Here is a 24861-nt window from a genome sequence, read left to right on the forward strand (position 1 = left end):
TATCTATTTATTCCAAAAATCTGTTGATATAGGCTAACTTTGCGAGATATATTATAGTGTACAAGGGCACTGCTTATTTCTTTAGTCTTATTATCCGAAGGGACCGAACATCTAAAACGACCGAAATAACATAAATGTTATAAACTAACCAATAGATCGACTAGTATACTATTGTATTGAATGTAGTACATCTATTAAATATAGTCTTAAAATATGGATAAAAATAAACTCGAATATAATATAAGGAATGTCAATATCTATCCAAGTAGATTGACGAGTTTTGAATATTTTACTATGAGCTCATCGATAAAGTGTATGACTATATTATACATAAGTTATATTTATGTTTTAAATTAAATTCAATATCTGTGAAATGTAATGTATATATAAAGAAAAACTATTTATAATTATAAATAATATAGGAAAATCTTAGGAATAAAAATAATATTGATATTTTGTGCATCTATTTTGTACGTTAAAAGCTATTAGTTGAGGTTCATTTTTTATACTAAGGATTACAACAACAGCTAATTCTATCAATTAAAGTCTAAGTCACACAAGTAAAATCAAAATCGATAAAAAGCTTAAAACATAATTATTAAACTTATTTGTAGTAATATAGTAAAGTAGTTTTGTAAAGTAAATGCTACAATAGCTTTAGTTAAAAAAAGTCATAGTGATTAGTACGATTTTTTTACTTTAAAGTCTTATAAATAAAGTAAAGATAACCATTTATACTTTTAACGTAATTGATATCCTTATTTATATTCAAAATCTTGACTTAACAAATTCGAACAATATTTGTACGAGAAAGAACGGATAAGATAAAAGTTGCTTAGCCAGTGCGACATACCAAGTATTGAACTAGTTTTAAAACGTAGTTTGTCTATTTTTTTTCAATATGACTTACCTTTGGTGAGGTTAGCTTGTTCGAGAAATTGCCTGCAATATTATTAAACAAAAAAACTATATTAGCTCATTGCAACGCTAATTTAATTTAAATTTATGTACAAAGAATAATATTTTTTCTGTATTTATATAAATACTAGTAATCCGCCCCGGGTTCGCATGACTGCAAATTATTATTAAAGAAAATTATATTATATAATTATAATTTATATACTATAGCAATCAGGAATAATGTAGCTTCCAGTGAAAAAAAGTAGAATTGGATCATTAGTTTCCGACACTACTCCCTACATAATTTTTAACTATGTATAATATTTATAAGTAGTAAGTATAAGCATAGACACATTTTTTCATCAGTTCTTATAAGCACTTTAGAATCATTATGTTACAGGGCTAAATTGAATTTAAAACTATATTCCACCGAGAATCATCGATAAGAAACTCGTAGTTACTGTTTCTCGAACTCAAGTTACTGTTACTCAACTACTTATGAAAATCAATGAATGTAATATCACAACAATAAAACTTCTTTATTACAATTTATCTTTATATAATGGGCTCGGAAAATATTACTAATAGCTTATTTGTAAATGTAATTTAAAGAATATATTTCTGAAATCTCAGTGGAATATCCCTGATGTTGCTTTGTTAACCGAGGAGCCCTTACCCTACATTTTGAAGGGAAAATAAAGTGGCAAGCAACAAATCATTTCGCAGGTTTCTGTGAGGTTTCGATACAACATTTCATATCGCAGAACTAGTAGTCAATTCACGATATTTTTTCGCGACTTCTACATTGTTTGTTTTTCACTGAAATGGCACAACCAGTATTTATATTATAAATTAACTACAAAATATATTAAAACATACATAAACATAATCAGCCTGTAAATTTCCCACTGCTGGGCTAAGGCCTCCTCTCCCGTTGAGGAGAAGGTATGGAGCATATTCCACCACGCTGCTCCAATGCGGGTTGGTGGAATACACATGTGGCAGAATTTCGTTGAAATTAGACACATGCAGGTTTCCTCACGATGTTTTCCTTCACCGCCGAGCACGAGATGAGTTATAAACAAATTAAGCACATGTAAATTCAGTGGTGCCTGCCTGGGTTTGAACCCGAAATCATCGGTTAAGATGCACGCGTTCTAACCATTGGGCCATCTCGGCTCAATATATAAAAATTATTAAAAATATATTAGATAACTGTTAATGAGATTTTTTATTAATAAAAAGGTTCTAGTGGTTTGACTGCCTCGTTGTTCTAGTACCTAGATATAACACCGCAGACTCCGAGGTCTTGGGTTGAAACCCCAGGTCGGGGCGATAAAGAGTTGTTGCGTTTTTTTATCGAAAAATTATCAGTAACAGCTCGGAATCTAGAAGTTGGAAATGTCTAAACTTCCATGCCTTGAAAAGCACGTAAAGCCGTTGGTCCTGCGCCTGAATTGTACCCAGTCGTTTCGGATTTTCTCTGATTTGTCTCATCGGATTACGAGTGAGGGAATGGAGAGTGCACCTGTGTTTGCACACACACTTGTGGATTATAATATATCCTGAGTAGTTGGCTGAACTCAGTTCATCCCGACGACATCATCGTCATAATCATCGGTTTTAATGAAACTGGAAAATAAGTGGTTCTATAATTTGATCGTCTGACATTGATCCCAAGGTGAAAAGTTTTTGGTGTGAAACATTTATGGTGCACCTCGTATGCCGTGACGGCAAAGGATCTGACGCTCTTTTACGGCATCATGTCCCCTCTCCGCTGCCGCTATGTGACGTGTTAGACCATGGAGTAACCAATGTCTGACACGTAAACTATGTACTTCGTTGCAATATATTATTATAATAATAAGAAAAACATATTTATTTTAGTATCGGAACTCTATATTTTTATTTATTTTACTTTATATTTATTTATCTTAATGTCAAATATATATATAATAAAATATAAATATATTATAATATCTTTAATAAAAAAAATCTTACAAAAAAAATAATTTAATCGATTAAAGTTAGTTATAGAATATATTAAAAATTTATGTAAATAATTCAAGCATTTATTCCTGTATTATATACTTATTAGCAAAACAATATTTCATCTTTGTAATGTCGGAAAAACAATGTTTTATTATTTCTTAGTTTCAGGAACAATAATTTCAAACGCTCACCCGCGCGCTAAATTTTCCTTAGTGCTGTCTAATGACCAGAGCTTATGCCATTTACTACTGAACCATAAAAATGGTAATGTCGAGCCAAGTAATGGGGAGAAACGAAAATATTAATGCATTCACCGTAGCGTCAGATTGACTTGATTGGAAATTATTAAACTTTTGAAATGAATTACTTTTCATACTTATTAGTTGTAGTAATAAAAATATTATATAAAATAAGATTTATTCCCTTTTCGTTGTAAAGTCAAAAGCAAAAATCTATCCATACTTCCATACTAATATTATAAATGCGAAAGTAACTCTGTCTTTCTGTCTGTCTCGCTTTCACGCCAAAACTACTGGACCGATTTAAACGAATTTTGGTACACAAATAGTCTAGAGCCTGAGAAAGGACACAAGAAAAAAGTGCTGTAAAGGGGTGAAAAAGGGGTTGAACGTTTGTATGGACGTCCGTAATTTTTTAAGCTAGAAACATGAAACTTTATTTTTGGGATACCGATTAAAAAGGAGTAGATACGTATTTAAGTGTTTCTGCATATTCTACCCCTACGGGGGTGAAATGAGGGTTGAAAGTTTGTATCGAAGTCCGTCATTTTTAAGATAGAAACATGAAACTTTATTTTTGAGGTACTGATCTAAAATGAGTAGATACGTATTTAAGCGTTTCTAGATAATCTACAACTAAGGGGGTGAAATAAGGAATGAAAGTTTTTATAGAAGTTCGTCATTTTGAAGTTAGAAGCATGAATTTTTTTATTTAAATTAGTATAAGGGCTGAAATACACACTAATGTTGTATACAAAGAGGTATACCCACCAATGTGGTATACAACATTAACGTAATATTTTAAGTTAATTTGTAAATATATTCATATTCTGCGCGGGCAAAACCGCGGGTAACAGCTAGTATTTAATATAGAAGTTTTACACTTGCTTATTGATAGTCGAAAATCTATCACCGTTTCGTAAATTAATTCCTCGGATCTGAGAAGAACCGGCGAAAGAAACTTAGGAGATTTTTTTACAATTATCGTTTTCATACAATAACAATTAATACATTTTTGTTATTAGAAACAGCCTGGAGGTGATCATCTCATTCGCAAGGTACATCCTTTAGCACACAAATTAAGGTTTTTTTTTTATTTTACAATAAATATTTTTGAACGTTTTCTGGGATCATGTTGTAAAATCGTCAGAGTAACAAGTTTACGCTTGTTCTTAGTATTAACACACGACACATAGTTAGTGTCTTTAAGAATTGGAATTTTAAAACGTGTAAGCCTTTTCTGATATGAAAGTTAAAGCATAGGATTTAAGATGTCCCTTGTGCCTCTATTGTACAAGCTTACTTAACTGTCAAACTGGAACATAACAATAAAACGCATTGTTATATGACATCAGAATAACTGATAATTGATAGAGATAAGGTTACACAATACTACCAACCGCTACCATACCAACATACCTTTCAAGAAAAATTAATAAAATATATTAAAGTATTTATAATTAGTAAGTAAAAGTATTAAGTAAATATAGTTATTGTAATATAGTTATAGTAATTGTAATACGCCATGATAATGTGACAAGCCTAAATAATTTTGTAGTTTACGGCTGAACATATGAAAGTTACAGATTTGATTTAAGATTAACCTTTTATATTTTGTCCTCTAAGAACTACTTGTACGAAAACGTAACATATTAATATAACAATATTGAGCAGAATAACATACGTTCTTGGGTTGTTATGAAGTATTAGGTATATATATCTATATAAGATATAGAATTTTTAATTGTACTTCTTTTGATGGGTTATGAAAAAAAATAAGAGTGCATTTTTATGATGCGCGCACATAGAGACTTGAAAACTACATGAAGTTGCTTCCTTAGCCGCCAATGAAGTGTCAAGTCGCTCGAAATAGACAACTTCAGACCTTATCTTATTTTATAATGTTTAATTTATTACAAATTTCTGTGAATGTTAAAATTTGTTATTGAGTATTGTAGTATTGTTGAAAACGAAGAAATAACATTTATCACGACAATTACTATAATTTAATAATTAATAAGATAAAAATAATAATTATTTTATTAATAAGGGCAGGTAACAGCTAATATATATTATATATAAATAAAAATAAGTAAAGATAAAACAGTTCAGTAATTTTTTCTTTTCTATTTGACAGCAGGTTTTTTTTTTATTGTTAGTTGACAGCGGTAGTTGACAGAAAGAATAAAAATTCGAATTTAGAAACAATTTGATCATGTAAATTAATATATCAAATTTTCAATAATTATCATCAAACTTCGACTACTGAGTAAGCACTAGCAGAATTAATTTCTAACGTTATCTATTTGCGTTTCCGCGTCTTACGAGCACGCAATAATTCCCCGCTATTTCGAAATCATTATACGAGAACTGCTTCTAGGTGACAAACCACAATAATGTCTTTGTTATTATCGAGTGAAATTTGACTAAACAATATATTGAGATATAGAAACCGATGATGCCCAGCCCAAATGTAGGACATTCATACGCTGACACTTAATTTATATTAAGATTGATCCGATATATCACACTGCGTAATAATAAGCAGTGCTTGGGTTGTAATAATCTTTGTAATACATTTATTAAAAGTGATTAAAAAATCTTAAATTTGAATAAAACATACGGTAGATACGAGATACGAACAGTTCCTCTTATGGCTTAAAAAGTTGAAATATATCTGAATTCCATGACTGGAACGAAATGGAACTGATTTTCCATATTGTTGCAAAAAAACAAAATAGAAATATAATAGATTTAATTTTTTATATTAAGCTAAGGACCGATTCGGATTATTGGCGATTCGGTTAATCGGCGTTCTACTGTATTATATTATATTGTAAAACCAACAATGTTTAAACAATACAATGATTAATTATCAAATTAAATTATAATACAATTGTGTAAAATATGCCCAAGTAATTAATTACACGACTATACAATTTTAAGGTAAGCGGAATACAGAATACTGTCTTAACTAAACGTAATCATACTCAAAGAGATTAATAAAAGAAGTATGTAAATGAAAGCCTTTAAGCGCCCCAAAGTTGGGCATACTTCTCCACTCTTTTGAGAAGGTTTGGGGCTTATCCACATGTAGCTGCAATGCGGGTTGAGATATACATGTCGCAAAAGTTTATCCTACATAAGCAGGTTTCCTCACAATGTTTTCATTCACTAAAAAGTATGATATGAATTAAAAACAAAAATAAAGGACGAGAAAATTCAATCCGTCTTGTCCAGATTGAACCTATAATTATCGGTTAAGATTTACGTTCTAACCACTGGACTATTTCGAATTTTTATTATTAATGAGTAATATAAATTGTTGAATGTAGAATTTATACAAAATACAATATACATTATTTCATTTTTATTTATTTAATTTAAACAGGTATAATTTTCTCTGCAATACAAAATACAATTAATCTTATCAAACATAAACATGCAAGGAAAGAATGACTACGAGATCAATTTTATTTAAATAAATTCCTACATATTATACTCTAACAAGGGTCAACACAAATAACAAACTAAACGAGCGCTCTTTGAATTCTGTGCTTCTAAAACGACATCGATACAAACCTTTTGTGATTCAAGCTCTTTGTAAACTATCAAACAAATCAATTGGAGGTATATAGACTTTACGAGTAATTCATTGTATTTTTCCATAACGCTCTATAGCTATAGTTTACGGAATGATTCTTTAAGCGAATCACGTATCTCAGAGTGGACGACAACGTGTCGCTCGAATGTCTAAGAAGTCAAAGAAAAGACTCCATAGTACGTGAGCCACTCGTAAGAAACACAATCCAAAAGGACCTTAGTGATAAATGCAAACAATGGTGCTGACACAGAATACTATATAAAATTATAAAAGTTATTTCGACTATAATATTTATGTATTTTAAAATATCACTCACACACACACACACACACACACACACACACACACACACACACACACACACACACACACACACACACACACACACACACACACACACACACATACATACATACAATTTTAAGTTCTATGCCAACAATTGTCTTATATTTGTTTTTAATGTGTTTATAGATGTATTCATTATTAGAATATAAGTATATCTTCATATATAAATATAAATATTTGTGTATGTATAGGTTATACACGTATAATTTTATTGGAAGAAATAAAACTAGCTTTGCACATTATTTGTGTTCCATTTCAAACTAAATTTCGTTATTACTTGAAATGAAATTGTGTGATTTTTTTTGTGTTCAATAAAAAAAATCTTAAAATCATTATGTGTATATTTAAAAGTAATTTGTATCATTCGAATTATTATGAAAGGACACTTCGGTCACATTTAAAACACGAGTTTTTACGGTGGCTATAAATCAAGCTTATTTGAAATTTATAAAGGGCTTGTGACGGCGCCGGCTCTGCTTATCGTATAAATTATGAAAAACAACGAGAAAGCTATAAATTGCAATTCAGTTACCCGACACGGGTGTAGTAATGAGTCGCCTCGTCTGTCGCCGACCGAATTACACTCTTATACGAACCCGTAGTTTCAAAATAATTATTTAAATCTTCTAGATGATAATTACGTAAACTCATTAAAATTTAATATTTATCAATGTAATATATAACGAATTGAATGAAGATCCAGTATATTCATATACATATACATAAGTAAATAAATGACCCATTAAACCTGAATGTATGACCTAATAAATAATAATTTCGAATGAAATAAACTTATTTGCGCATCACTAAATAAATTATTCGTCGTAGAATATTCTAGAACTGTATAAAAAAACGGAGGAATCGTTGTTCATTTTTTAAATTTAAAACTTTGAACGACCAGTAGACCACCAGCATTCATTGATTTGGACGTTCCCCAATGTAGCATCGCTGGCTTTAATACGATATGAAACAAAAAACGCTCCCGTTAAAAGCAGAATTTACGAAAGAATATTTTATTTTTATGTAGTATTTACTTTGTTTGATAGAAATAAATATAAGTACTGTTATATTATTAAAGTACTTATATTTGAAAACGAAAGGAACGTTATTAAAAAATAAAACGAGCTTACGTTTTTGTTATTTGAATATTGAATTTTTATTTTGGTAAATTAATATTTTATTTTTGTTTTGCATTCCACGCAATCATTATAAAATAATTCCTTGGATTTGCTAAGTAACACAAGAACAATTCCTACACGTATGTTAATCGCGGCAGCAATAATACAAGCAAGCACACTTTATGTTTAAACAAACTAAATTGTATAATAAAACAGCAAAATGCCGATATAATTGTTTTTAATTAGGTCTTTAACAAATAGGCTACGGTCTAAATTATTGAATGAAATGCATTTGCAATCGGCGCGAATGATTTGTCTCTTGTTAACCGTCACTGATTAATAAACTGCCTAGACTATATGTATATTTATCAGTTAGGCTGTTTACACACTGGGCCGCAAAAGAATCGTCACTGCTACGGCGATTGTCAACTCCGTGTGTAAAATAATAAACGTTTGTATGAATTGCGACAACGCTTGCCGCTGATGACGTTTTATAATGATTCGTTATTGTGAGAGAGTATGTTCAAATCAAAAAACACAAAAACGTATACTATATTCACGGCGTCGTGTGTAAATAGCTTAAGCGTTATACAAGTGATATGGTATCATTAAGACGGATTCTGCTTGAAAATGTTTGTTGATCAGACGATTTAAGTATTTGGCCAGCAACATAGATTTATGACATTCAAAGAATTAATAGTTATGAAGCAAACAAACTACGAGTCCTTTTTGTTTGAAAATATTATTTATTTTCTTGAACCGAAAACAATTTTTATGGAATACAATTTGTCGCTCGATGCGGAAGTCAATTCTCCCAATACTTAAGTGAAGGCTTCGCGCAAAACAGATTTGTCTCGTTTACCTGTCGTACACCGACTCCATTTTTCATATAGGTATTGAAAAATGTTCCTTCAATTGTTTCACCTGTGCCCACTAAGATAGAAATCTAATAACGTCTGGAACTTTCTATTTCCCGCATTTAATGTTAGCGGAATATCTTTATAAGATTTCGTTTGGTTACTATTGGCATTGTTTTATAACTGATTCTCGCAAAACATTTCGTTCCACATCATATATTAAAATGAAAACAACCGAAATGAATGGATTCAAACGGTCAAAGCAACCGAGTAAACGAGCCATTAAACATATTAAATCATATAAAAATACTTCTTACAAAGGATAATATGAAATATTACGTATTTACAGAAATATTTGCAACCCTTTTTACTTTATCATTCACAAAACCTTATACAAAATAAACAAAAATGTATTAAAAAACTTGGATTCGTTTAAAAATCTCAACAATAAAATCACAGTATCAATAAAACGCGACCAACTTCAGAATGCTACTTGAAAATTACTCGAAATTTCCCGAGGCAGCTTGAATTTTTATAGCAACGTCGAGCCGGCACCTGTGTCCGTTAGGCCAAATGTCGTCGTGGTCTGCTCATCCATTCAAATTTATTCACGAGTTAGGGCACATTCACGATTCTCCACACCCGGCTCGTTGTGTCGCTTGACTTGAATCACTTCAACCCATATGAAATATCAAAACGGAGAATGAAGTCAAGCGGTCAAAGTCAGAACACTGAATCAAACAGGACGGTACAATTGTTAACCTGTCAAAAAAATATTTTGATAGAAAATTCGAATGGTATGTTTATCCAGTTATTATAAAGGTGAAGAGTTTGTTTGTTTGTAACATTATAAAGCGTTAATTACGCGATTAATCACGCGAATCCTCAGATCTACCAGGCAATTTAAAAAAAGATTTTAGTCTAAGATATATGCTTTTATTAAAGCAAGATAAACAAAACTTAATGCTACGATCCTAAGAAGTGAAGTATGCACTGACGTTAATAGAATCTTCTGGCAGCCTGTACCAGTAAATACTAGTACAAAACTAAATAGTTTTGTGCAAGAAAAGAGGTCTGAATATGGCTACAATAACTAGTGAGAAAATTTACGCGTGTTTAACCTAGGAGCAGTTTATACTAAGATTATGATATGCGTTATTGTTACTTTTAATATAAAAGTGTATTAAAATCAATGATGTAATAGTTAGTAGGTATGCAGAATCTGTATATCAATACTGAAATTTCGAATATATATAAGACAAAAACAGAAACAATTTCATTTTTAGGTATTTTTTATCAAAGAAGGAATTTCCACACGGTTTAAACTGTGAGATTTTCTTCCTAAGGCAGAGTAGCCGTTCGAAAAGCACTGTTCCACAGCTCTGCTGCAAATTAACAGTATTGAATTTCAACTATTGTATTATACGAGTATATACTAGATATATCATTATTTATTTAAACTACCAATATTTCATATTTTTGTAATGATTATAGTTTCTGTGACAAAGTTCTACAAATAATAATTTATTTTACGTAATGTACCCATATGCAAATAATTTTTATTACGTAAGACTAGCACATAACAGCAATCTAGCTTAATCAGGATTTTGTATGAGCATGAAATAAATTATTGTCTTTACATTCTCATCGCCTTAGTATCGCAAGACTGAACCCGCATCAAATTAAACCTTCAGACCCTTGAATCCAATTTAACTCTTCCATAGATAGCAGAAAACATTTGCAAAAGGCTGTATTATTAATTTATGCTGACATAAATTTACGGTGACATTTTCTTCCCTTTAAACATATATAAAGTAAGTAAATATATACGACGAGAGACCATGTAAATCTGAAATATTAATAGAATTGTAATTGTAGAATACATTTTGATTTTTATTTAAGTTGTATGTTACCGTAACTCCTTATATTATTTATGTATATAACATTACAATAGCCTCAGACAACAGACTCAAGTACTGTGTAGATGACACAGGAAACCGTGCAACGATCCGTTCTAGCGTTATTATCCCACACCTTGAAGTAATTTACCACTATTACAGATCCCCATTGAAAAAACATAATCGCACTGAGTGCAAGACACCATATGGCCGCGGTGGCCGTCAACCATGTCCAAAGACATAAATGGGCACGTTGTCGTCACAGATGGAATGCCATTGCGTTGGGGCAGCCTTGTCGGTGCGGAGGGGGGACCTCCCGCGCAACCTGCGCCTCCGTCACTCCTCGCAGATAGTGCCTCGCCTGCGCATGCCGTGCGATCATACGCGCGTAACACGACGGACTGCTTATAAAATACATATTCCGATTAATTTTACAGTGAAAATACGATGAAGTGAATTAATGGTTATTGTGATGTTCTATTAGAATAAGGTAACAAGTGCAAATATTTAATTTGAACATATTCGACGAGTATACACTCTACAAGGGCATTAACAAGTGTGCCTGCAGTATAAGTCATAACAGTTATTATAGTTGTGTGTGTAATATTTTTAACAAAGTAACGAAATTCAGATTGCGGCTTTAAAAACAGGTGCATCTAATGTTATGAATGGATAGGAGTAAGTACGGACAACCGGTCGCGCGCATTCCTTCGCTTGCATAACGAAACAAAAATAGAGCAGTATGTCAATAGAGCCTTTGTAGTGTTGAAAACCTTTTCGAGTAATAAGGGTGACAAAGATTGTGAAGTGTCGAGTTAATGACATCATACTGGTATATGTTCGCAACGCCCACACTACACGTGTCCTGAGGTTACGAGAATTGTGTTAAATTCATACTTTAATGTATTATCACATAGTAGTTTTAATAATAATATCAACATGGTTTATTTATAGTTGTTTAAGTCTTTTGAAGTTGTGTACGTATAACGTATTTGTCTATGAGGAAAACATTTTTTTATTTTATTTCTTGCGTATAAAGGATTTAATCAAGCAGAAAGGAATAAATAATTAATCAATTAAGTATCCGTCAAGTATGTGTATTTATTATAATTTTTTTTTTAAATATTTCATTATTAAATTTACATAAATAAAATTTTAAAAATACAACAGGAAATCCCCATACTAATAATCATTTTGTTTTTATATAAAATTAAATATAATTGCAGAAAAAACAACATCACAATACGTTTTATGTTGTTTACGAGAAAATTGAAATTCTCTTGCCCCTAATCATATTATTAGATCCTCGTGAGAGTTGAAGGGTACTTCTTTGCAATGATTTCTTTTAAAAAATAAAAAATACCAAATCGAAAATACATTAACTACCTTTACCGTTACCTATATACGAAGTTTATTTGATTATGTTTATTTAATCACGTGTTTTTGATAATCATTTTAAAGAATATTTATGTGGAAAGTCTGAGTTTTTTGTACATTATTTTTGTATTTATTTTCGATTGAGGGTAACGAAACATCATTCCATATCAACAGCTCAAAAAATTGTCGAAAATCTTGAACAAAAAAGATCAACTAAACGTCTTTAGTGTGATTAATTATAATTTTCATTGCAGTCAATTGCAAAAAGTAGACCTTCTAATGTGTTTGATAAAATTTTATATCTTCTTACCAAAACTCCTGCAGATAATAATATCATTAATAATACGCGTCTATCTTGCTCTATTTTTAAGGCTTTGAATAAAAACGTGCAATAAGAATTTGCAATTAACATATTTCGTTTATATATATATATACTGGATAGTCGAACAGGGAAATGGGCTACCTGGTGATCACTGCCCACACATTTTGGTGCCGTAAGAAATTTTAACCATTCCTCACAACGCTAATGCTCCACCAGCCATGGGAGCTAAGTTGTTATGTCCCTTGTGCCTGTACATTGGCTCACTTAACCTTCAAACCGGAACAAAACAATACTAAGTATTTCTGCTTCACGGTAGAATAGATTTTAAGTGGTGGATAACTACCCAGACTGCCTGCACAATACCCTAACACCGAATAACGTTCTCAAAAACGGTTCAAACGTTTGACGATTTCGGGTAAAATATACTTGAGCTAGTATTCGACTAATGTGCTACCACCTCAAATGGAGTATATGAAATATAAAATGGAGCTTGTTGATTCACAATCCGTTTCCATTTCGACATCACATCTCAGAATTTTATTTTCTCACTACAAGGCAATATTTTACCAGATTAAAGCGGCGGTCAAGGAAACTGATGAATCATAAATGTAAACTTAGCACTTATGTTTACAGAACAAAGTGCAAACTCAATCAAGTTTACCTAGATTAAAACAAGTTACATTCAATAGATCATCGGCGGAAGCGTATAAAATAGCATGTAAATGTATATATTCACTTAAACGTTTCGCAGGTGGATAAAATCTTCCACTACACTTAAAGGAATTGATAGAGCTTATTACACCCCGCCACTCATAGCAGAACTTCATCTGATACATGCAAAAGATGAATTAATTTGGAAAGTAAAAGTAACCTGTGAATGTCTCACTGGTGAACAAAGGTCTTCTCACCCTTTGAGGAGATGGTTTGGAACTAATTCCACCCCGACAGAATTTCATTGAAATTAAAAGCATGCAAATCTCCGTCGCCACCTAGCACATAATGAATTATATCTTTATAATTATATTATATAACTTAATGGTTCTTGCCAGGATTACAATATGTAATTTTCGGTGTACTGATAGAATCCGCAAATCATGACTAACAAATGTAAATATTGCCTTAAAGTTAGACGTAAAGACTATATTTATCTCCGACAAAGGAAACGAGTCAAATGGAATGCCAAAAAAATAATTTATTCATATTATCTTTAAAGTGAGGTAATACAACGTCACTTTGAATAAGATAAATTATTAATTTATTTGTATTTTATAATTTTCTGGTGGATGGGTCCGATGGATTCCGCCAAGACATCAACAACAAGACCAAATCGATACTCTTTTGTTATTTCCCGCTTAAGCTAATTATAGGCACAAGGGATATAATGTCTCGGATTTCATAGTTAGAAGTGCTTTGTCCGTATAGGAAGTGGTTTATTCTGGCATCATCAGTGTCTATGGCGAGGATGACCACTTAATATCATAATATCTGCCATAATAAATAAACAAAAAATTAATTAACTTGTGGCTAATTTGCATCACAATCACGCTAGGTTGAAGGTCATTTGGATAACATATTGGATTATATCTATGGACTGTATAATCAAATCTGATGCATTCGTTGCTGTGACATTTTCGCGAAACGTTTTTTAAAATAAGATAACTTTTTTCTATTTTCGTCCAAGTTAATGGCGTTCATTATTTAATGTCTTAAAATCATATTTAAAAATACTCAATAAGCAATTTACGATTTATATTTTGGGGTCGAAATGGTCTAGTGTATAGAACACGAATTAAAACATCGTGAGGAAAGAATGTTATTAACATTTTGTATATATATTGTATATATTGTATAACATTAACGTGTTGTATTAAAATCTGCCACATGCATCCATTATCTGGTGCAGTGATGGAATTATCTTCATAGTCTGTCATTGACTTCTTAATCGCACTACATTATTTTTTACAACACACACATAAACAAATGATTCTAGTAAAATATAATAATCGTCGGATAGATTAAAGCTAACGAAAATTTAATTTTAATGAAAAAAAACAGGACTATTACATCTTTTTGACGTATACCAGCGTCCATTGTCTGAAGTAACGTTTTATGACTATGTATAAATTAATACACATCAATGATAACGTCGGATCTAAAGTTAATTACTTGATGAATCATTAAGATATGGGATTAGCTTTGATATGTTTCAATGTACGCATAATATATCTCCATTGGAGACGTATTTATGCTAATATAAGTATACAATATAATTAATTATATTTTATAAACACTTTTATAATGCTGACACATCAAAAATAAACTAAATCATATAAATATACAACGGCGCAACCTAAACGAGTGAGGTTTTATAAGTTTAAAAAAAATTAAGTGTATGTTTTCATTATATATAAAACATCGTAACGTAAGCCATAATGTTTTCCTTTAATATATTTTAATAAAGTATCTATCCATTAAATATATTGTTGTATATAATGCAATAACTTTCAATACAGACAAAAAGTGGAAAAATGCCGCGCCCATTTCGTGCGGTAGTATTTTTTATAGTAATTATTTTTAAATTTTGTCTCGTATTTATTTTCATAATGATACATGCTTATTGCCCATTTTAATAAAAAAAAAACAAAGATTTTTTAACATATTTAATAATATAGTTTATCTAAACCTCTACATATGTCTAGCTAGATATGCGTACTAGTCAAAATGTATAAAACGTTCCGTCACGACCGCAACAAAATAACCATTTTATCTCGCACTATTTTTTAGCCAATGAGATGTTATTGAAAACATACTCTGACCGATCTATTCGCGATACATGCTTGTACTTTTATTTAAATATTTCGTCATATTTCTTACACTACCGATTCGAATTGCAAGGTGTAAAAGTAAATTTTAATCTACATAGAACGTTTAAAATTAATATCAGGTAATAAATAATATTTGGATAAAAAATATTACGTTGAGAAAGTTAAATTAATTTTTTTTTTTATTTTTCCCTAAGATGATTATTATTATTCGATAAGTAAAATCATATAAAAAACGATATATCGCTAAAGCCTTCGCCTTTTATTTATTTCAAATAGATGCAAATAACAGTGCTTGAATGAGCGACGTAATTTCGGTCGTAACAAGTCCGAACGCTTTAAGCGGAAATCAATATTACTACATCAATGTTCAATGATAGAACATTGATACACAATTATTATTGAGCTGCTGCAAAATATTTGCTCGAAGCGTATGAAAGCAGTCTATATCAGGTATTAATATAGAGATCTTTCTACGCCGACAGTTTCACACGTTATTGGAGGCAGCGAAGCACGAAGCACGTCGCGTCGTTGCGGATCCTCGTTAAAAATAAAATTATACAATAAATTAAGCAGCGATTTACCATAATTCATTTTCTTATTAATTCTAAACGTGTATAGTCATTATCTATAATGTGTTTTTAATTGGATTTGTCTTGTTCGAACTCTGAATTACAGGTAGAACTTTACGCGAGAACGCTTTTCAGAATTGATTCTGGATTTTGTAGTAGCACGCTTGTTTTGTTTCGTAAAATTCTGTATGGAATAAATGGCTGATAATTTTATCATAGCAACGATAAAAAATGTCAATGAAATGTTGAATTAAAGGAGTTATATATTCTCACAACACGTAATAAAACGGATGCCATCGCTCCATCACATATTTTAAACTCACAGTTTTGTACAGTGTAAATTGACACCAATGTTTCATATATTTAGGATAGAATATTTATATACTACCCTAAATATTCAGGGTTTAAAATTAAATTAGTTAATTAATTATTTTATTTTATTTTAAATGTAAATATCCGATCATACTTGAACCGATTTTGATAAAAACCTTCAATCTTAATTTCATTGCTATTGGTTGAACATGTAGGCAATATTTATCAGGCATTAGTAATGTTTACTGTATGAAAAGTCAATTTTAAAAATCGGATATTATTGTGGTTAAGCTGTTTTGAAATAAACAAAATCTTATTATTTCTTTTTAAATCTGTGACTAAGCAGACCGACCACAAAAAATTCATCCTAAGAAATATGTGAAAATTAAAATCACTTATATATCTTTAAGTGAAATTGTCAAGCGTTTAGTTTAAAGTATTTTTTGTTATTTGTTCGGCACCAGAGATTATGGAGGTTATAATAAAATAATAATAAAAAAGCGAATTCTTTAAGATAAATAGTACGTAAATAAATAAGTAAAAAAAAAACTTTTCACAACAAACGGTATATTAGCATACGCTTAAGAAAATGTAGTATTCTAAATGCATTTGAGTAGACGTGATTATTGTCATGCAATATACATGAAGGTAGATTACTTCGTTCCTGTATAACTTGAAGTTACTATAGAGTATCTACTGTTAAATATGACACAGTTGAGTTGCAGTTTATTGACTAGATGGTGTATTATCAAATGAAGCGTTAAATAAAATCAAGATATCACTCACTTAGTACAAATTACATTCCTATTAATAAATAGTGCATACTTCAACATTCCTAGAGTGACAATTTTAATGACACTCGAATATATGTTTAACATGTGTAGGTATACTTATATACTTATTTATGCAAATGGAAGTTGATATACGGTTACATATATATACATTTCAGACTAAGACAGCGTTGAGTTGACTACCATAACGATTGATATATCTGTATGTACGTTTGCCCGCGGTTCCGCTCAGGTTTAAGGGGTCGGTTGTCAGGTATTATTTACATTATATATTTTTGAAGTATAATCTTAATTTTATTAAGTATAAGCTATATTATTGTAAAGTTTCATTAAAATATTCGCCTTTAAATATTAGTAAGGATTTTAAATGGTAGAAATTCTTTTAATAAAATAAATTTTTAATATTTACGGCGAACGTTTATTTATATAAAAATAATTTACACAATGGCTTTAATTATATATGAAAAAATAATTAACATAGTCACTGTACGAATAATGACCGCGTGGAATGAAAGTTTTTATAATGTTCACATTATTTTAACTCGCCGCTAGATCGTGCTGCAGCACATCAATAAAGACATTTGCCGTTCAACCAATAGTCATTGTCAGCTAGTACAATATATAAATGAATGTTTCTTTAATCGTTCATAAACCATTCATTTGAATGAACTGAAACTTTGTACAGTTGTTTTTGATACTTGCGTGAAGGTTTCTAGCGTAGTACTATCAACGTACAATAAGAATTGTATCGGACATGTTTACACTGAAATTTAAAGAGGCATATTTATAAAACTACTTATTTTCATCCGCCATTTTATCAGCGGGGCAGATATTGAAGCCCCGTGTGCCCCTGATTATATGAATGCAAAATTTCATGATTATTAGATACGTATTTCACGTTAAGACGTGAAAGTTCAACAAACAAACAAATAAACACAAACTCATTCATTCGTTCATTCATTGTCTTATTTCTAATATAAGTTAGATCTAGATTTAGTTAAAGTTTTATAATCTGCACATATATATGTTTTATACTGGAACGTCATAAAATATAATATCAAGTTTGTCATTAAATATTATTAAATTGTCTGTATTTTGAATAATCGTTAAAGGTTCTATTTTATAAAATTCAAAAAATTATACTGTTATCCCAAAAATCCTACGTAAGTATGTGATATGTATAATTAATTACATACGTATTTTCGCGAGTGTTTCTTACGTCACACACACCTTGAGTATAAATTTAATAATCATTTTTCGTAATCCAAATTTCCAGAAATGTTTCCGTTGTATGTTTCTAAGAATAAGATTGTTTGTTGTTTAAAAGGAAATATTGTTGCGTAACTTTTACTTTCCGTATACCACGAATATGAATTTCATTTGACAAATTGAAAATTTTCAAGAGTTAGATTAGTTTTTAGAAGCATTATTTGTACCTATATACATATTTACCTAGGTATAACTGAGTTATTTTCGCCTTCCCTTTCCTGTTCAAGTGATGATATTGCTTTTTTTGATGATGATATTTTAAACTAATTTCACATACCATTTAAATACCCAATAAACATCCCATAATTTTTTATTCAAATTGGATTACGCGTTATGTATGTAACGTGTGTTTTATAAAACACAAAAAAGTTTTAACTAAAAGATCACAAGATGAATAAGGCGTCAAATGGAAAGCTGGTTGTGTAGGCAGACATTATCATTCTCAGGCCGAATTTTTTGTTAACATATTAATATATTGTATAAATATAAAAAAGTCACCTGACGCTTAAATAAACAATGAATATTTGAAGAGTATTATTTTCATGCGTTTCATCTACAAAAGTGTGTGTTTATTAGAGACAAAGCATAATAATATTTAAAAAATAAAAAAAAATTACGTCAAATGATAAGCTGATAATATGAGACATACACTCAGACCATTTTTATAACATTTTAATCACACGTATACAATACGTAGATACGATACCTAATAAAATTCTAATTTTTGATAATTTGTATACATTATGGTGAATACGTATGTATGTGTTAATTTATTATAAAAATATATATATCAAAAGTTTATAAAAAACTAGATAAGGAGGAACAATATCAAATTCGAAGCTGATAGTGTGGACAGACAAAATATGGTTAGGTATTTTTTAATGTATATTTTTAACACACATGGGTTTCCAGCGATGGGTACTGCAGGCTGGACTCGTTTACAACAGGTTTCACTGAACTGATCAATAAGAACCCAAAGTTCTGCGCGATAAGCGAAAAAAGAACAATAACCTCTTTTCCCTTAAATGACCAATGACTCATCGTTATTTTTATTCAGAGAAATGCAGTTCTGCGAATAAAAAATATTTCACAAACTAACAGCGAATTCGCACGAACGTGAACAATACATCAAAATAATTAATATCTAAAAGTTGTTTTAACGAAATGTTATAATTAAGTAAAAGTTCAGCTTCGTACAAATTGAATATGGAGCTCTTAGTGTGTATTTTAATTCTACTTTGTACCCTTAAATTTCTTGATGAGACTTCTCCGACTTGAGTAATTTCATTTTCATTCTTCTTTGTTATAAAAATGCTTCTAGTTTTTGTCGAATTCTAACGTGAGCGGTCAAATTTAGCTTCAAGCTGAGTGAATTTATATTTTATAATGGTTAAAGCATTTCAAATTTATATTTTTACCAGCAACCCGCCTCAGGGTTGTGCACGTAGCTAGCTAGACATGTAGTAAAACGGTCTTTTCTTTATTTTTTGGGAGAAAAAAATATTAATTATTAAAAAAAAAATGTTTATAAAAACGTTGGCCGGTTGGCAAATGGGCCACCCAATGATAAGTGATTACTACGCCCTTAGACATGTAAGCAAATATTACATGTATGTCATTCCTTAAATCGCCAATGTGCTACCAACATTGGGAACCAAGATGTTCTTTATGTCTGCAGTTCATTGGTTCAACAAACTGAAATAGAATAACACTAGAGATTTACTCTTTAGCGGTAGAATACCTATGATAGCGTGGTATCAATCCAGACGAGCTACAGAGCTTTATCACCTATTAAAATTGATTATAGTGATTTATGTGAAGGGTGTCAAACGGCACGGTTTTTGTTCTGTTAAGTTACAAAAATACTAGCAATTAGGATAGAATATTCAAATGAGTACTAAGTAGCATTTTTTTGCGAATTTATATGTTTATTGGTCGAACTATAGTGGAAACTAGTTGTCGCCCGTGTCTTGGCTCGCATTTCAGGTTATGTCCTTTCTTTGTGTTAAAGCTTGTTTCATCAATTTCGGTTCAGTGGTTTGGCCGTGAAAGAGCAACACACAGACAGACAAATAGTGTAATAATAAAATAATTACATACTTTCGAATTTATAATATTATTTTAGATTAGTACGTTTAGATTACTATAGTTGTTCTTAAATACCTAAAGTTAAATAAGTGGGGTTGGGGATCTAAATTTAAATTATTTGTAGTATTTTATTTACTAAAAATTAAGCTTATTTTACCTTCCTTACAAAAAAGAAAGGCTTGTTGAGATTTTTGACGCTTATACTATTTAAATAAATTACAAGTATTTAATTTTAATGTGTTAACACAATCAGTAGGTTTTTAATATATAACATGTTAAAAATTTCAAGTATTTTAAATGAATGTCGTATTGAATAATAAATAATTAATAAACTCCTATACCTCTAACTCCATAAAGAGTCTCAAGTGGGTGTCGGCCCCTCATCGACAGCTAATAGCAATCGGCCCACAAACAATAATTGTGATCAGCGCTTGTTTGCTTGCGATCAATCATACATCTGCATTTATTTAAAAGATCTACCTTAATCGCTTTTAAATAATAAAAAACGATTGTCGCGAGTCGAGAGGCGAAACTTTGATGGTTATAGATATCATTTATTATTTAAGAAAATCAATAAATAAGGGGTCAAATAAATATAAACATGAAGAACATGATTTTTTTTTTTTTTAATTTTCTTATAACAATGTAATAAAGCAACGATGTCTAATGATAATAATAATAATAATAGCTCATGCTTATTCATTAATAACCAAAAAGGTGGCCTATTACAAATGTACACCTGACACAGTATTAGAAAACAGCACATTTAAAATATATTGGGACCGAACTATAATAACAGATAAGACGAAACATTATAATAGACCGGACATTACAGTAATAGATAAAAATAAAAATATAGTATTTATTATAGACATAGCAGTATCCACACATAATCTTCTTAATGCACACACTGAAAAGATTTCAAAATACGTAGAACTGGCTACCGAAATCAAAAGGCAATGGCAAGTAGATAATGTAAAAATCTTGCCCATTGTAATATCTACAACGGGCGTTGTCCCAAAAACCCTTGCGACTAACCTAAACGCATTGCAAATGCCCGCATCCACCATTACACTTATTCAGAAAGCAGTTATTCTCAACACTTTCCGTCTCACACGTAAATTCCTGTCATCATCATATGCTTAACTCTACAAAGGCTGATACACTTGGCTTAGGCTCGTGTATCTGTTTTATTACCCCTTTAAAAGGGAGAAAAAAAGAGAAAGAAAAAACAAATAATAATAATAATGATAATGATTGATAGTCGCGCCGTTACGGAACACGAGTCGGTATTAACCTCCAACACGAGATAATAAATGTTTCATATATACATACTATATATAAAATGAAAATGATTTTTAAATGGTATATTATTTTTATTAATATATATACATCCTACAAATATTAACATGTACATACATTAATTATTTGCTTTTATTAATTCATCTAAATATTCTGATGGACGATGGTAAGTTGTCCTCACCACCCACAGACATTAGCGTTGTAAGAAATATTAACTACTCGTAACATCGCCAATGCGCCTTGTTCCTTATGCCTATATACCGGTGGTAGTGTTTAATTTGGCTATCAATAAGTAAGTGTAATGCTTCTATATTGAATAAAGTAATTTGAGTTTGAGTTTGAGTTTGCCTGTATTACTTTGGCTCACTCACCCTTGAAACCGAAACACAACAATACTTATTTTTGCTGTGTGACGGTAGAATATTTGATTGAACCCTACCACAAAACAAATATACATTTTAAACACTTACTAATAATAATTGATTATGTAATAATAATTTTAAATAAACTTAGTAACACCGTGATCTGTATTCCAAAAGATATCGTCTCTATAAATATTGCCACTGAAACAACAGTATACTTTCGACACATGAAAGTTCAATACAATATTATATTCTAAGTATTTAATGTATAACAAAACGCCTAATTATTTATATGTACTTAGAACAATTTTGATGCTTGATTGGAGGTAAAAATTTCAATTATTAATTATAATAAACAAGGCTATTGGCAGTATATAAAAAAACAAGAAACGTACCCAGGACCCAGACATTGGTAAATATCTATATTTGTATTATGATTATTGGTATACAATATTCAAAGTGGGTCCTATTTAATAGCCTCCCAATTCTCCTTATAAAAGTACTAAGCAAAAAAGCCAATTTTATTTCTTCATGACTATGCAGAAAAATAATCTTTTTGTTTTGCCCCGTGACTCTGTATAAATTTGAACGTATTTTTATTGAACAATTTAATTTGTTTGTTCTATGCTACATGTTTAATGTTGAGCGGTATTGATTATTTTTAATAATAGATTCTGATTGCTAATAACCGTGATGGCACAGTGATTAGAACGCGGGAATCTTAACCTATGGTATCAGATACAAAAGCTAGCACCACTGAATTTGCTTATGCTTATCATTGCATATAATTTATCTGCGAGGAAAATATCATATCCACTAAAATGTAATGGAACAACATGGTGAAAGATGGTTGACGACCTCCGTGGTCGAGTAGTGTGTACACCGGTTTTCATGGGTACGCCACTCTGAGGTCCCGGGTTCGATTCCCGGCCGAGTCGATGTAGAAAAAAGTTAATTAGTTTTCTATGTTGTCTTGGGTCTGGGTGTATGTGGTACCGTCGTTACTTCTGATTTCCATAACACAAGTGCTTTAGCTACTTACATTGGGATCAGAGTAATGTATGTGATGTTGTCCAATATTTATTTATTTATTTATTATTTAAAGAAGTTCCAAACCTCCTCCACAAATATAAAGGAGGCAGTAGCCGTAGAGGCCGAGGCCAACAGTAGGATATTTACAGACTTTACTGCTGACTGATCACTTTTAATCAATAAATGGAGGATTTAAGGATATTTGTCTTTTAAGTAATCTTCCCTAGCAATTGTAAATGTGTTATAAAATAAATTAATTATATCCATCATCAATTTATAGAACATGTTTCATAACAACGCTCACACACGTCTATGGCAAGTGTATGTACTTCTAAAGTGCTTTGATTTATTATCAATTCAAACAATTGTCTCGCTCGAATTTTCTAGTTTCTTCCACGGAATATTAATGTATTATAATGTCGGAAGAATAAATGTAAGCGTAGAAAAATACAAAATCGTAGGCGTTGTTGTAGGTACTACATTATTCTGAGGCAATTAATATAGTATAGGCACCCACCTTATTACATAAATAATTAAGAACCACACCTCCAACTTACGGATAAAATGTAAACAGGGCCGCGGGCTACTAGAAAACTACTGCGTACATACTGCGTAGAAGTCGTAAGTATACGTAGTAATATATTAATTACTAAACGTAACTAACAACTTTGTTTGTACGTATATCGTTTTGATGACGTAGCCTATATCATGTTACTTGTTATAAATCAACATTCGTACTACTAAAAGGATCAACTACGTATATTGTTCTTTATCATTATTACTTTGAGTGCAGATGACGCCCGTATTTTAGTTTCCGTTATGTCTGCTTAGTACCTTTTGACAAGCTTTGCATTTTACAAGCTTTTGCCATCGCATTTTTCGAAATTCAAAACCATTTCTTTTTTTATTTCATTTCTAATACCGTTTACTAGGTGGTAGGACTTAGTGCAAACCAATCTGATGAGTGAACCCGGTGAGTGAGCCAGTATAACTACGGGCACAAAGTACATAACATCTTCATTCCTAAGATTGATGGTACATTAGTGACGAAAGAATGAATCTAAGGATGGTGACATCTCACCATCAGGACACCCAATAGCCTGTCGGCCTACCTAATTTGTAAAAAAAAACACCGACAAAAAAGAAAACATACATAGGAATCGTCATTTTCTATACATTTCAATAATATCCGAAATATTCTTCTAAGTAGACAAAAACGTAACTTAATAATTCCATTTGAAACTAGATTCAGATATATTGCATCAAATCAAACCCTAAGCCTAAGTTTCGTTTTATTTTCATGTCTAGACTCAAAGCAATATAACAGGGAAACTTAATTTAAATCCACGCGGTAAGTTTCTACGTGACGTGAATATCGACACAAATTTTAGAATTAAACCAAAAATGGTCGTTTGTTTTGTATCTATTGTAAACTATCAAGTGCACGGTCAAGGTGAAAATGTGATTACTAAAGTTAATTATGCATTATAAAATACTATAAATCAGGCGGTAGTAAGGCTTTATGCAAGACCGTCTGGATAGGTACCACTTATCAGATATATTTCTGTAAAATTCGTGTTATTGCGTTTTGGTTTGAGCCAATATGGTAGGTGGTGGTTCTTAATGCAAACCCGTCGGATGAGTGAACCCGGTGAGTGA

At 30.9% G+C, this 24861-nt stretch overlaps 1 protein-coding gene across 1 annotated transcript in view; it reads left to right on the forward strand.

The window, feature by feature from the left end:
* Positions 1 to 11273: 11273 nt before the first annotated feature.
* LOC113392616 (filamin-A) overlaps positions 11274 to 24861 on the forward strand; it is a 100135-nt gene continuing 86547 nt past the window's right edge. The window contains exon 1 of the mRNA XM_026629116.2: positions 11274 to 11443. The gene's annotated coding sequence lies outside the window, so the exon portion shown is untranslated. The remainder of the gene's footprint in view (positions 11444 to 24861) is intronic.

The sequence above is a fragment of the Vanessa tameamea genome, chromosome 5 (genome assembly GCF_037043105.1).
Source record: "Vanessa tameamea isolate UH-Manoa-2023 chromosome 5, ilVanTame1 primary haplotype, whole genome shotgun sequence".
NCBI classification, from domain to species: Eukaryota; Metazoa; Arthropoda; class Insecta; order Lepidoptera; family Nymphalidae; genus Vanessa; species Vanessa tameamea.